Source organism: Danio rerio, chromosome 1, assembly GCF_052040795.2.
Source record: "Danio rerio strain M-AB ecotype USA chromosome 1, GRCz13ab, whole genome shotgun sequence".
NCBI classification, from domain to species: domain Eukaryota; kingdom Metazoa; phylum Chordata; class Actinopteri; order Cypriniformes; family Danionidae; genus Danio; species Danio rerio.
This window is the reverse complement of record NC_141021.1, coordinates 28,844,331-28,859,515: the sequence shown is the minus strand read 5'-3', so window position 1 is coordinate 28,859,515 and position 15,185 is coordinate 28,844,331. Positions and strand designations below refer to the sequence as shown.

At 40.6% G+C, this 15,185-nt stretch overlaps 1 protein-coding gene and 1 long non-coding RNA gene across 2 annotated transcripts in view; one reads left to right on the top strand and one right to left on the bottom strand.

The window, feature by feature from the left end:
• Positions 1–15,185, top strand: part of LOC147846851 (uncharacterized) — a 707,546-nt gene that overhangs the window by 343,845 nt on the left and 348,516 nt on the right. The gene's annotated exons all lie outside the window — the stretch shown is intronic.
• The window catches only part of LOC147846852 (uncharacterized), a 61,920-nt gene continuing 53,291 nt past the window's right edge, over positions 6,557–15,185 (bottom strand). The window contains exon 3 of the long non-coding RNA XR_015476621.1: positions 6,557–9,702. This is a non-coding gene — a long non-coding RNA (uncharacterized LOC147846852). The remainder of the gene's footprint in view (positions 9,703–15,185) is intronic.

The window sequence follows — 15,185 nt, the reverse complement described above, 5'->3', positions numbered from 1 at the left end:
AGTTGTTAAACGTGATATTCATCTTGTCTCTATCTAACACCTCTTATGTCTTTTGAATCACTTGTTCTCAGTTAACTGTTTTGGCTGAGTGCAAAGATAAGCTATTACATTAATTTATGTAACCACATACAATAATTCTGCACATTGACTGATTGCTTACCTTTATCGTTTAAATTTAATGTACATTATACTGTTATAATGGCCATTATTGATTATTAAAACTGATATTCTGCAAAAGAGACAGGGTAAAGTTCATTCTTTTCAATGGAAATGAAAGGTCCTGTTTTGTTATAAATATGCAGAGTGAAGATGATGCTCATATAAATATGCAGCTACACGAGGCTGTTTGGTGTCTGTTAATCATAATATCAAAATGAAACAAATTTGACTTTTGATTGTTTAGATAGTGAAACAGCAAGCAGGATGAGGTGAAAGAGGTTATAAAGTACACTGTTCCCTTTGAAGATTCACCCATGCATTAGCAGGCAGTTTTTGTTATGTTTATTATTAAATATAGGCTGAGTGAATAGTGTATTGAATAAGCTAAATTGGCTGTAGTGTATGAGTGTGTGTATGGGTGATTTCCAATATTGGGTTGTGGCTGGAAAGGCATCTGCTGCATAAAACATGCTGGAATAGTGGGCAGTTAATTCCACTGTGGCAACCCCTGATAAATAAGGGACTTAAGCGAAGAAAAATAAATGAATGAATAGTGTATTTTTTAGAATTTAACAAATATCTTTATGGACAGTATACAGAAATTAAATTGAGATTAAAGTTTGTATTTATTTATTTATTTCATATATATGGCTTTTGTGTTTTATAGGATATGAGTTGATAAAAATATTGGACGTGCATAGATAGATAGCATTTTGATTAAATTTAGTGGGCCGCTCTGACCCAAAATGCCAGGGCCGATTTTTTTTTTTTTTTTTTTTTTTTTTTTTTTTTTTTTTGCCTCAGTCCAGCACTGCACGCAATGGCCGAAACCCGAGACCATCCGACAACTACAACGTTTCCTGGGTTTGCCAACTTCTACAGAAGGTTTATCAGAAACTTCAGTACAGTAGCCGCTTCCCTTACAGCCATGGTAAAAGCCAATAACGCTCGTCTGAAGTGGAGTCTAGAAGCCAGTCGATCATTCGACCAACTCAAGTCCTGTTTCTCAACCGCGCCCATCCTGTGTCATCCTGATCCTAATCAGCCATTTGTGGTCGAGATCGATGCCTCCAACACGGGCATTGGAGCCATTCTATCCCAGAGGTCCCAAACTACGAGCAAACTCCACCCCTGTGCCTTTTACTCTCGCAAACTCATCCCAGCTGAGAGAAATTATGACGTTGGCAACCGCAAACTCTTAGCCATGAAAGCAGCATTGGAGGAGTGGAGACATTGGCTTGAGGGCGCTAAACACCCATTCACCGTCATTACCGACCACAAAAACCTCAAATATATCCGGTCCTGCAAGAGATTAAACCCAAGACAGACAAGGTGGGCTCTATTCTTTACTCGCTTCGACTTCAAAGTTACCTACATTCCCGGTTCAAAAAATGTCAAGGCTGACGCTCTATCTCGCCTTTCCGATGAAGAAACATTGGCTGAGGATGTCGAGCCAATCCTGAAGGATCCCTTAATCCTAGCACCCATTCAGTGGGATATTGAGACTGAAATCCTCCAAGCATCTGAACAAAACCCTACTCCGCAGGCATGTCCCGAAAACAAAATCTTTGTTTCCCCGTTGCTCTGAGAAAAACTTATTGCTGAAGTTCACAACCACCCCAGTTCCGGTCATCCAGGCAGCACAGCAACCGTCCAACTCATCCATTGCCGTTACTGGTGGTCATCTATCAATAAAGATGTAATCAATTTCATTAACAACTGTTCTCCCTGTCAAATGGCCAAACACTCCCGTCACCGTCCAGCCAGGCTGCTCCAACCCCTAGAAGTTCCACGTCGTCCCTGGTCGCATATAGCTATAGATTTCATCACAGATTTACCTTAATCCCAAGGAAATACCACCATACTTACTGTTGTTGATCGCTTCTCTAAGGCTTGCCGACTCATCGCCATACCCAAACTGCCTACAGCTTTGGAAACGGCAGAACTACTGTGTGAATGTGTCTTCCGCTACTATGGTCTACCTGAAGACATCGTTTCAGATCGAGGTCCCCAATTTACCTCCCGTTTGTGGTCCGCATTCTTAAAGAACCTTCAGGTCAACATCAGTTTCACTTCTGGCTATCATCCACAGTCCAACGGCCAAACGGAACGCCTCAATCAGGAGATTGGTCGATTCCTTCGCACCTATTGTCACTCCAACCAAGCTGAATGGAACAAACTCCCTGAGAAAATCATCTACAGGTCTGACTCCCTTCCAGTGTGTACTCGGCTTTCAACCCCCTCTATTTCCTTGGTCTGGTGAACCTTCAGAACTTCCAGCCATCAACACCTGGTTCAAGAAATGTGAGGAGGTATGGAACGTAGCTCACACCCATCTTGCGCATGCCATCCAAAGATTTAAAGAACAAGCTGATCGTCATCGTCGTCCTGGTCCCACGAAGTCCCCAGGACAGTGGGTGAGATATCCACTCGAGATCTTCGCTTGAAACTACCCTGCAAGAAACTCAGCCCTAGGTACGTGGGTCCTTTCCAAATAGAAAGACAAATCTCTCCTGTTTCCTTTCGACTGACACTTCCTAACCATTACCATATTTCTCCCACATTCCATGTCTCTCTGCTCAAGCCTGCTGTTGGTCAGCCGAGGTGGATAGGGAGGTGGCAGCCGGTGAACAGGGTCCCCCACCTATCATGATCGACGGAGAAGAGGCTTATCGGATCCACGAGATCCTGAGATCCAGACGCCGGGGCGGACAACTTCAGTATCTCATCGACTGGGAGGGGTACGGCCCGAAAGAAAGATCTTGGATCAACCGTATGGACATTCTCGACCCAACTCTGTTGAATGAGTTCCACTTGCAGCACCTGGAAATGCCGGCCCCTCGCCCCCGTGGAAGACCCCGGCGTCGCGATTCTTCTCACTTCAGGGGCCGTTCGTTGGAGGGGGGCTCTGTCACCGACTCGGTCCCAGTCATTCCCCTCGCTGGCCAGCAGAGGTCACCATCCCTGTACTTCTAGCATTACATCATCCACTTAGACTGATTGTGCAGACACCTGAACTGAATCACGGTAATGACCCACGCCACCTATATAAGCCATACTCAAACCACTGTTCAGTGCGAAGTCTTGTTTAGCCCCGGCCAGCATTACTGAACGTTCTTTTTCCTGCCTGATCTCCTGTGCATAACCCCGGACTGTTTCTGACTCTGAGTTGCCTTCTGCCTACCCACGACCCTTGCTTGATACACGGACTCTGAACCACGCTGCCTGCCCTCGACCCACGCCTGTCTTAAGGATTCTGAACCACGCCGCCTGCCTCTGATCTATGCCTGGTAAATCACTCTGTGTCTGTCAGACGCCAGCCCCACGACCTCTATTGATTACTGTTGATGTGAGATCGCACTTTAGTGTGTGTTGGATGTTTGTGTTTGACTGTGACTAATAAATACTGCAAAATGGATCCCTCCGTGTCAGTCTCCCCGTTACAATTATATCCCACTGTACAGGTGCAATCAGGAGGTTGGTGAGAATAACTGTTTCCTCAGACTGAAAGCTACTTAGGTGGTCATTTTGGCGTGACAGGGCTTCGGCTTTGGTATTCTTGGTACCTGTTCATTAGGTTACTGTAAACTGGAAGCGAGTGAAAAACAGCCCATCTCGCCTGCCTGCTCTGCTTCGGTTGACCAGATAAGGGTTGCTCTTGAATTTCTAGTCATGGAAATGAGTGGTGCAGCGATGCTACTAAATACTTGAATAAATAGTCGATAAAAATTTGCAAAGCCCAAAAATCTCTGTAGTGCTTTAACTGACATAGGAAGGACCACTCTACCACTGCCCTGACTTTCTGTTCATCTATAGCCACTCCCTCCTGGCTGATAATGTACCCCAAGAATGTGGTGAAAGTTTTATGAAATTCTCATTTCTCTGCCTTAGCGTGTAGTTGAAATTGGATAAGGTGTTGAAGTACAGACCTCACCTAACTCACATGTTCCTCAAATGTGTTGGAGTAAATCAGAATGTCATCGATGTACACAATTAGCCAGCGACCTAGCATGTCTCTGAACATGTCGTTGATAAAAGATTTAAACACAGAGGAACTGTTGAACTGACTCCCACAGACCCCCAGCGCAATCAAGTAGGAGCTCATTTCCGCTACTCTTTCCCCCTCCTCCAACACAGACTGCTACAACAGGGGGATGCTTGATTCAAATGCACCTTTGCCATATCTATTTTCAGCTAAGTGTGAACTCTAGAAATGTTGATTCTTATACCTTTCGTACATGTAACTTTTATTTTTTGCTGATTTATAACTATGTTGTGTGGATAAAGAATTTCTAAAAGGAAATGTAAAACACTGTCAATGAGGAATTGAAACCGGAGTAGTTTAAATGCCACATTTAAAAGCAACTAATGATTCTATAAATACACATTATACCTTGTTTTTATATGAAGAATTTTCATGGAGAATCATTTAGGAGCCTCCATGCTAATCTCCAAACTGGTGAGTGCGGATTAATTGCCGTATGAAAAACGGGCTTTTCTTTGGATACATGGAACACGGGATAAATTCTCCTGTACGCTGGAGGTAATTTGAGGCGGATTGCCACAGGACTAATGATCTTAGTGACAATAAAAGGGCCGATAAATTTAAGAGCTAACTTATTACAGACGGTGCGGAGCGGAATGTTTTTAGTAGAAAGCCACACTTTTTGGCTGACAACGTAAACGGGAGGCTTAGACCGGTGGCGATCGGATTTAGCCTTGGTGCGTGTTCCCACTTGGAGGAGGGTCTGTCTGGCCCTATTCCAAGTGTGGCGGCACCTCTGGAAAAGGCGTAAATAGAGGGAACCGCAACTTCGGATTCCAGACAGGGAAAAACCGATGGCTGGTAACCTAGACTACACTGAAACGGAGAAAGGCCTGTGGTTGACACTGGTAACGAATTATGTGCTTATTCCACCCACGAAAGTTGTTGGCTCCAGGAGGATGGATTCTGCGAGACCAAACATCGCAATGTACACTCAAGATCTTGATTGGCTCTCTCAGTATGGCCGTTACTCTGGGGATGAAAACCAGAAGAAAGACTAACAGTGGCCCCCAATAAACGACATAATTCTCTCCAGAACTTAGAGATGAACTGTGGCCCCCTGTCAGAGACCACATCCCTCGGGAGGCCATGAATGCGAAAAACATGGTCAATGACAGCAACCGCTGTCTCTCTGGGTGATGGTAATTTGGGCAGAGAGATAAAATGAGCAGCCTTTGAGAACCTGTCCACCACGGTTAAAACTACTGTCTTACCGTTAGAGGATGGAAGACCCGTAACAAAATCTAGCGAAATGTGTGACCAGGGTCTCGAAGGCACTAACAGCGGGTGGAGGAGTCCAGCAGGTGGGCGATTGGAAGACTTGGAAACCGCACAGACAGAGCAAACCAAAACAAAATTGCGCACATCACGAGCCATAGCTGGCCACCAAAATCGTAGTTTGATAACAAATAATGTGCGATTCACCCCTGGGTGACAAGCTACCTTGGAGGAATGACCCCACCGGACGACGTCGGACCGTAATCCATCTGGCACGAACAAACGACTCGGTGGGCATCCGATCGGGGGTGTTACCCCATCCAGGGCTGCACGGACCCTCGACTCGATCTCCCAGGAAATGTTCGCTACGACAATGTTCTGAGGGAGCACAGGATCAGGAGATGACTTGCGATCCTAAGGATCGAAAAGACGTGCTAACGCATCAGGTTTGATGTTTTTGAAACCTGGTATGTACGAGATGGTAAAATTAAACTGTCCGAAAAATAATGCCCACCGAGCCTGCCTGGAGTTCAAGGTGCCTCCATCCTTCATTGAAACCCCTCACTGCCTTCAAAACCCCTCTTGGCCCATATCAGTTTACGGTACTTCCATTTGGGTTACATGGGGCACCTGCAACATTCCAGCACCTCATGGACTGTGTTCTCCAGGGCTGTGAAAACTTTGCGTATGCTTACCTAGACAACGTGGTGATATTCAGTCAAAGTGGGTGGACCATCTGCAGCACGTAAAAAAGGCCCTGGAGAAAATTCAAGGAGCTGGTCTGTCCTTTAATGTGACGAAGTGCGAGTGGGGACAGAGGGAAACCAACTACATGGGGTACAGATTGGGCAATGGTGGTATACCTGAATGGCTTGCGGCAATCGATGGGCGATATCTGGCGTATAAAGAGGGATGCCAGACTCCAGCTCGGGCTCAGTTTACCTGGCGAGCGAGCATGCTGTGGCAGAGCCGTGAGTAATTTTTTCATTTAGAGGATACTTGTATACAGTGGTTACGTTTTACCTTTTTTCTTTGATATGTTTTTGTGTTATATATATATATATATATATATATATATATATATATATATATATATATATATATATATATATATATATATTTGTCTTTATATTTGATTTGTTGAACTGATACTTTGAACTTTGGTATATAAATATTTTTGTAATTTTTTTGGACTTTTATAGCCACTCTATATATATATATTTTTTGCACTTGAATTTATCCTCCATATAATCCTCCATGAGTGACTCTCGGCACCCTCAACCGGCAACAGCCATGTCCTCGGGGAGCTGGGCAATCGGCATGACGGGATTAGTGGGATCTAAGAGGTTATCACAGGGTGTCCATGATTTCTCCTCAGGACCAAAGCCCTCCTAATCTATTAGTTATTGGATCTGGCGGTTCCGCCGCCGGGAGTTGACAGTTAAGGGTTTGAGGAGTACACATAAAAAGATGGTGATATTCTGTAGTGTGGTGGCAGGTTGAGATGGTAAGTGACAGGATTTATCTGGGAGTGCACAGTAAATGGTCTTAGGTAGTGGGGACTCAGCTTTCTGCAGAGCAGGGGAATGTCATTTGTGGATAACCATAACTTGTCCCCTGGCTGGTAAATGGGATTTGGTAGGTGTGGCATGATTGGCATGAGCCGTATTCCTCTGCATTGCCCACTGGAGATAGACATGAGCTGAGTCCCATACCCGCTTGCTCTCTCGGAACAAGTGATCTTCCGCGGGCAATTTAGATGTTTCTCCTGTCCAGGGAAACAAGTATGGCTGGTACCCTAGGACAGATTGAAAGGGGGTTAGACCAGTGTAGGTTTAGCGAAGAGAATTTTGTGCATACTTAGCCCATGGTAGATATTGGCTCCAGGTGTTCTGGTGGTTGCTGCAGTATGACCTAAAGTACTGGGAAATCTCTTGGATTTCACGTCGGTCTGTCCATTCGTCTGCAGGTGGTAACCAGACGACAGGCTGATGGTAGTACCCAGAAGATGGAAGAGTGCCCGCCAGACCCTGCATATTCACATTCTTCGGGAAGCCTGTAGTTTTGAAAACACTTGTTGGAAGAGGGCTTCTGCTGTCTCTAGGGCAGTTGGAAGACTTTTCAGAAGGAATAGTTAACATGACTTTAAAAATCGATCTACTATAACAAGAATTGTGGTATACCCTTGTGATGGAGGTAGATCGGTGGCAAAGTTAATTCCCAGATAAGTCCAGGGTTGGCAGGGAATAGGTAATGGCTGCGGTTTATCTTCCTGCAGGTGGCTTGGAGTGGTAGTGATGGCACAGACCGAGCAACCCTTAACGTACTGGTTGACATCATGGGGTGTTCTGAGTCAAAGGAGGTGTGCGTACTATTCAGGAGCGGTATGTGGTATTTGTCTGGTACATAGAGGAGACCAGGAGGAAGGTCAAGAGGAGATAGTTCCTCATTTGTGGCTGTACAAATATCTTTATCCACTTGCCACAGAATGGGTGCGATGAACACTGAAGTATGGCAGTTGATGTGCGAAAGGATGTTGGGCTACTTCTAGCCAATGGCGCCATTCCTCGAGGGCTAACTTGATGGCCAACAATTCTTGGTCCCCGATACCGTAATTCTGCTCTGCTGGTGTCATTTTTTTGGAGTAGTACGTACACGGATGGAGGGTTTTGGATTCAATAGACCATTGGGAAAGGACGGCACCTACTCCAGTGTCAGCAGCATCTACTTCTACGATGAAGGGTAAAGAGGGTTCTCGATGATAAAGGATGGTGCAGTAGTGAACATTTCCTTCAGCTTTTCAAAGGCCTGTGATGCTTCAGGGGTCCAATTAAGGACACGTCGTCCGCTTTAAAGAAGGGACGTCAGTGGAGCAAGGAGGAGACATTGGATGATTTGTTGGACGTTAACTTATATATATATCACGTTAACTTAACAGGAAGATCTTCTTCGATGTTTCTGGAATAGAGGAGTATGTTGTCAATATAAACTAGTGAAATGGTGGAGTAAGTCTCCGAATCTGAGTCTTTTTCATTCATGAAATTTAGAAAGATGGAATGACTATTTGCTTGGCCATGACTAAGTACTCTTAGTGGCCAGCAGGGATCACAAAAGCAGACTTCTGTTCATCTAAAGTACCAGGAAATCTCTTGGATTTTATGTCGGTCTGTCCATTCGTCTGCAGGTGGTAACCAGGCGACAGGCTGATGGTGGTACCCAGAAGATGGAAGATGGAAGAATGCCCGCCAATCCCCCTTGTGGATCAGAATTAAGTTGTAGGCACTACGAAGATCAAGCTTACTGAAAAAACATGCCTCTCTTAATTCCTCCAATGCTGCAAGGACTAGTGGTAGAGGGTAAACGATTTTGATTGTAGCCGAGTTCAGCACTCTATAGTCAATGCAGGGCTGTAATCCTCCATCCTTCTTGAAGACGAAGAAAAAGCTGGATGCTGCGTGAGATGTGGATGGTCTGATGAACCCCTGGTGGAGAGCCTCTTTGATGTAGATGTTCATAGCCTCGTGCTCAGGATGGGAAAGAGGATATGTTCTTCCATGTGGTAGCTTGGCATTTAGCAGGTCGATGCTACAATCCCAGGACCGATAAGCGGGTAACTGAGTGGCTCATTCCTTGCTGAATACATCCCTAAAGGATTGATAGATGAAGGGAATAGTGAGATGGGAGAATGAGTAATGGTTCCCAGGGTGACCAGTAGAGGGAGTGGTGTGACCGTGGTTGACACAGGTGGTGCTCCATCCTAGAATTTTGCCTGTGTCCCAGTTGATGTGTGGCTGATGTTGTTTTAGCCACAGTCAACCCTTGATAACATTTATGTTGGCTCGAGGTAGGATGAACAGACTGTGTTGTTTGTGATGATTTAGTGGGGAGATGAGAGTTACCCTTCTTATGCATTGGGTGGATTTTGACATCGCCTAACTTTTTATGGTGGTTACTTGGTATTGAATCTCAATCCGGATGGAAGGAATATGATGTTTAGAGATAAATTTGGATGAGATGAAATTACCAGCGGCTTTCAAATGCACCAACAAATGAATGGGGAGAGTTTACAACCAGTTCAGCTTGCATGTGAGGTATATGAGATACTGATGATGTGAGTAATACCTTACTCACCATTAGGTGAGGCAAACAGATGGGGCAGGATGAGATGAAGCAAGTCGATTCTCCACAGTACAGGCACAACTGATGACAGATGCGACGCTAGCGTTCTGAGGACTCCAGTCGATAGGTATCCGTCACCCAGCTCATCTCACCTACTCAAGCTGTCACACACACAGACAGACAGACACACAAGTTAGGTATGCGGCTGCAGCTTAATGTTTAACTTCAGTAGGTATGGTATATTAATTACCTTAAATAAAGTGTTTCTCTTTAGTGTAGTTAATGCAGAATCATTTATAAATTAGTTGCGGCAAAAATGCTGATTACTGATGTAACTGTCCACGAATCTGCTGTTTTAGCAGTTAAAATGACTCAGGTAAATTTATGCTAGCTTGTTGCAAAGTGCACTGCAACTTACACGCCAAAGCCATTTTCTATGCATTGTTTCATTTGTGACAACTTGGCATGTTATCTTAACATTAACGGCCACAATTAGCATATTGCTTAGCTGTGTATTTGCTAAATGACCACTGTGCTACATCCAAACTAGCCCTACTGTATTTTTTGTGATTGATTTCTTTTCTGTTCTTAAGTGACTACATTCATTTAAAATAAAAAATGTCCTTGTTTTTACTGTGATTATTTTTATGATAGTTTTACATTCTTTATGTAAAGCACTTTGAATTAGCATCGTGTATAAAATGTGCTACAGTATAAATAAAATTTATGTAAAAAAATGTATAGACAAATTAAGCAAAATATATATACTTAGATAATAATATATACTTAGATAACAATATATATATACATACATTTACACCAGCGGTTCCCAAACCAGGGTGCGCAAGAAAAAGTTTGTAATGGCGGAAAATGTTATATTTTATTAATTTTATGCATTCATTTTGATAAACATCACATATTTCATATGTCATATTTCTGGGAGAAAAGATATTCACTGAGAGAGAGAGAAAAAAGAAATCACATTACAAATTGTAATTTACAACCTATGCATTCTCATCTCGCTGTTTCACCTCTGTCTCAAAATAGCCCCGCCCTTTCACATTAGTCGCTAAGTGATGGTACATTCTACATTTTTTTCCGCTTACTAGTCATTAATATGGACACCTGGTTAAAAACTGGCACTTTAAAGAAGTCAAGTGACAGTAGGAATGAACCATCTACATCGGCCTCTTCTATGGAGATGTGCAGCAGTCTTGAATAAATGGCTGGGCTCGACAATAAGGTGAGATGCTCTGGCCAGGGTACAGAATGGTGTACAGATGCTGCCTAGTCACGAAAGTTTACATTGGCTGCGACTGTCAATTGCGTGCAAATACAATCTAAGGGTGCTTCCACGCATAGACGTATGTTTTGGAATCTGTCTCGTTTCTCCCGTTAGCATGGTTTGTTAGGCTTATGTGAATCGGGCAAATGCCTTCGGATCCGCGCCAAATCAATCTGTCGAAATTTCTCTTGAATAAGGTGGTCTCTGCTCAATTTAGTAGATCGCTTGTTGTGAGAAAACAAAACAATCCAACAAACTTACGACCAAGGCTATATCACAGAGTATTATCTGATAATTTTTCAATATTTCATTCTTATTATATGTTGCATTAGGCCTGTTGTGTTCATTTCTGCACTCACAGCTCAACAGAAAGATCAACATTGATCAGCTTCATGATCTGATGCAGTCGCAGTTCATCTGTTATTTCTCTCTATAATTTAAGTCTATAATGCAAAATTCTAGCCAATGTTTCTTTAGTAGATTGATTAATTTAATATATATTTTCAAAACTTGACAACTGAGGCTCTGAGAAAGTCTGACCTCTCTGATTTTTATTTGGGGACAATTTCTGTAGGTGTCAAAATTAAAGAATACATTTTCGCTTATAAAGCATTATATACTCAACTGATCAAAAGTTTGGGGTCAGTATGATTGCTTCTCCTGCTCACCAAGGCTGCAAGTATTTAACCATAAATACAGTACAAATTGTAAAATGTTCTTGCACTATAAAATAACTATTTAAAAGTAGTTTATCTTTTAATTTAATCATTTATTCCAGTGATTTTAAAGATGAATTTTCAGCTTCATTACTCCACTCTTTAGTGTCACATGATCCTTCAGAAATCACTATAAATTCATTATTGTTGTTATTCTTCTTCTTCATGGTAATAGTAATAAGCTATAATGGCTGAAGTAATAATTTTATTTGAAACAACATACAATAAGAAAGCAGTTATTTACAATTGTAATAAATATTTAACAATTCAACTTTTTTTTGTGTCGCCTTGATGAACTAAGCAATTTTCTTTAAAAAATATGAAAAAAATAAATAAATAAAATGGACCCCAAACTTTTGACCGGTAGTTGAAATATATATATATATATATATATATATATATATATATATATATATATATATATATATATATATAAATTTACATATTTTATTATTTTTATTTTAATCATGTATGCAGAAAATATGTGTATTTAGTTATTGTAGTTAAAATGTATAGTTTAATCGGAGGAAGGGTGCTTAACAGGTGTCAAATATTAGAAAGGGGTGCACACAGCAAAAAGTTTGCGAACCACTGATCTACACAATCACACACAATGTATTTTTTCCATACATGCACACACCGTACTTACATATATACATAAACCCACACTATATATATATATACATATATATATATATATATATATAATGCATAAACTTTACAAACTTTTATATTTATACGCAATTTTAACACGGTGCTTCTTAAGCTTTTTAAAAACATCAATGCTGGGGGATTCTTTCACTTAATTTGGGAGACAATTTCAAATTTTTATAGCATAGTGACTAAAAGAAGTGCCTCCAGATCGCATTAGATTTTCAGAGTGAAATTCTAAAAGTCAAGCGCTAGAAGAGCGTAGCAAACGGTTTGGATTTAATTGTGATAAGCAGTCTAAAAAGTAAGAAGGTGTCATGTTGTGTAGCGCCTAATAAAAGAATCTTAAAATCCTAAAATTCTTTGGTCCACTGGTAGCCAGTGTAATTCTATTAATGCTGGTGTGATATGTTCTCGTGTCTTCAGTTTCATTAAAACTCTGGCTGCTGCATTTTGTATTAGTTGCAACGTCTTTATAGAACCTTTAGGTAAACCAATATAATATTAGCACTATTATTTGACTATGAACAATGCTGTAGTTTGATGGTTGTTGGCTGCTAATATGATTTTGCTATTTAGAAATTCCAATTAATACTCTTCTGAGATTATATTATTAATGAGAAAGACTGAATGTGCGAATATAAAACCAACTTTACCTCAATGATAAAATGACAGAGAAAAGGAAAATGGACATAAGATCATTTTTCAGTGCACCTAAATGCCAAGTACAAAGGTTCACATATTAAGGCAATTTGGCTTTAAGAATGAGTGCTTATGAAAATACTAATGTCACATTATCAATCACAGGCAAAGGAGAAAGAAATTATTGAGGATCAGGCAGAGCAGGGTCAATCAGATGTACAGTGTCAGGCAAGGATGTTGTGCTAATTGAAGGGATAATAACAATTCTTTTAGGGTGAAATGTTTTTTTAAATGTTTTCGGAGTTTTGGCTATTTAGCCGATGAACCTCACAGGCTCACCAATTTACAATATGATCTGACAATTTAACAAGTGTAATGTAAACAAGTTAGTTATTATGAGTATGGAAATGTCTTTTACTGCATTTATTCTGCTTCAGGAGTCAGTCCGTTGACTGTAAACAAAGACATTCCAAGTCTCCCGGAAGTTGCAGGAGTATCCCTCAAATGCAAAGACACTCCCGGATGCCCGCAAATGAATGATAATCACCTGGAAATCTTGCGTCTCCCGCCCAGTACTTAAATACGTTGCACACCCCTCTCTCCACCGCATCCCTCCTAGCCAGTGGCGGTTCTAGGGGGGGGGCCGGTGCCCCTGTGTCAACAGGATTGACACCCCCCCCTTTGGCCCCCCTAAATTTGGCGGCAGATTGCACCAACAACTTTTGCTGCAATGCACAAGTTGTCCTGTGGTGGCAGTAATGAGTGTTTTTGTCCCACACTTAAAACACAACGAAGAAGTGAGAGCGCCTGAGGCGGCGGTAACGTTAGACCAGACTGCAGAAGAAAATTGAGCTACAACCATCAATTTCCCAATCTTCGTCAGAAGTTTTGCCCTAAATTCATACAGGCAATACAAATTCAACTGTAGTTAAGTTTACGTTCTGTTATTATGTTATGTTCACTGTATACTATTTTAGACTTATGTTTTCAATAGCGATTTTAAATCTTTTAACGGAAGTTCTCGACTGTGCAGAAATTTTAATATGTTTTAATATTACATTATGAATTGCAAACTGGAATTTGCACTATGTGGAATTTGCAGATTTAACGCACTAATAAATTTTAGTTTTCAGTCTCGCTCATGTAAAAGTAATACTCAACTAACGTTTGTTTTATTTTGTCTTCATTATTTTTCCCCATTTTCCAGTCGTGACATGAAGCAGACAAGAGTCTTTAAAGACAATATCTGGTAAGTCTTTAATAAAGTAATCAAGATCAGATATCAATTAGTTGCTCAAAAAAATGAATAAAGGTAAATTTGGTTTTATATTCGTTCATTTAGCAGTCTCTATATTGTTACTTTAAATATTTGATCGGAATTAGCATGCAAGTATAACTTGTAAACAACATTAACACCATCTAAATTACTATGAGCAATGTTGTACTTTGATAGTCATTTGCTGCTAATATGATTTCCCTATTTAGAATTTGCAAACAATACTTTACTGACATATTATTAATGAGAATGTCTGAATATAAAACAAACTTTACCTCTGTAACAAATCCAATGTTAGGTCAATGTCATTGGTTTGAGATTTATTTATTACCCTTTGTGGTCATTCATATTTTAGAGGGAAGAATCTGTTTTAATAAGATTTTGTTGTTGTTGTTGCCCCTTCTTTAATCCAGACAGTTAGTTTTATTTAAACTTTATCTACTTTTTGTTCCAGAAAATAAAAAATGGGTTGTAAATTTTATATTTACATGTATGTACAGTTAAAGTCAGAAATATTTGCCCCTCTTTGAACATTTTTTTCTTTTTAAAATATTTGGCAAATTGTGTTTAACAGAGCAAGGACATTAGCACAGTATGTCGGATAATATTTGTTCTTCTGGAGAAAGTCATATTTGTTTTATTTCTGCTATAATAAAGGCAGTTAAAAAAAAACTTTTAATGGTCAAAATTATTAGCCCCTTTAAGCTCTATTGTTTTTCAATAGTCTACAGAACAAACCATCATTATACAATAACTTGTCTAATTACCCTAACGTGCCTAGTTAACCTAGTTAAGCCTTTACATGTCACTTTAAGCTGTAAAGAAGTGCCTTGAAATATATCTAGTAAAATATTATTTCCTGTCATCATGACAAAGTTAAAATAAATCGGTTATTAAAAATGAGTTATTAAAACTATTATGTTTAGAAATGTGTTAAAAAAAATCTCTCCTTTAACAGAAATTGAGGAAAAAATAAACATGGGGGCTAATAATTCAGGAGGTCTAATAATTCTAATTGCAACTGTATGTAGATAGATAGATAGATAGATAGATAGATAGATAGATAGATAGATA